Genomic DNA, 505 nt, shown 5'->3' with positions numbered 1-505 from the left:
GTAAAATACTTTTTTGCTTGCTGCTTTGCTTGCTTTAATTACGTTGATGACCAAGTTTGACAATTGCATTGTTTTTGTGCAGTCAGCTTTGTGATTTCTTTGCGTTGAGATGCCTCAAACTGTTCTCTTGATGTAATATTCTTCTTGGCTTGTGGTTTGGGACACAATGGAAATCGTCAAAACTGTACTGGGGTAGCATGCTACATGAGTTAGTTTGATTACAGCTGCAGTTTACAGGTTTTGTCACCCTGTTGTGTTATTCTGCCTTGTAATTTTGATTCTTGACTCAGTGGCACTGTATGTTCTGAATCTGTCAAGTTGAATTTTAGTGCTCTTGGATGTGTTTTTCAGTGAGAGAGAGAGAGAGAATGCTGCCTTGTGACTGGTGCTCATTTTAAAAAGTTGATATCAAAATAATATTTGTATATTGTGTAGGCTGTACATTCATACTGTCTTCAAATATAACCATGTAATGCAGTAGAGATACGGAGACATCTAATAAAGA

At 36.8% G+C, this 505-nt stretch overlaps 1 protein-coding gene across 7 annotated transcripts in view; it reads left to right on the top strand.

The window, feature by feature from the left end:
* The window catches only part of RPS6KA2 (ribosomal protein S6 kinase A2), a 309,958-nt gene that overhangs the window by 49,769 nt on the left and 259,684 nt on the right, over nt 1–505 (top strand). The window lies entirely within an intron of this gene.

This window comes from Columba livia, chromosome 3 (genome assembly GCF_036013475.1).
Source record: "Columba livia isolate bColLiv1 breed racing homer chromosome 3, bColLiv1.pat.W.v2, whole genome shotgun sequence".
Classification (NCBI taxonomy): Eukaryota; Metazoa; Chordata; class Aves; order Columbiformes; family Columbidae; genus Columba; species Columba livia.
This window is presented reverse-complemented; position numbering and strand designations above follow the sequence as displayed.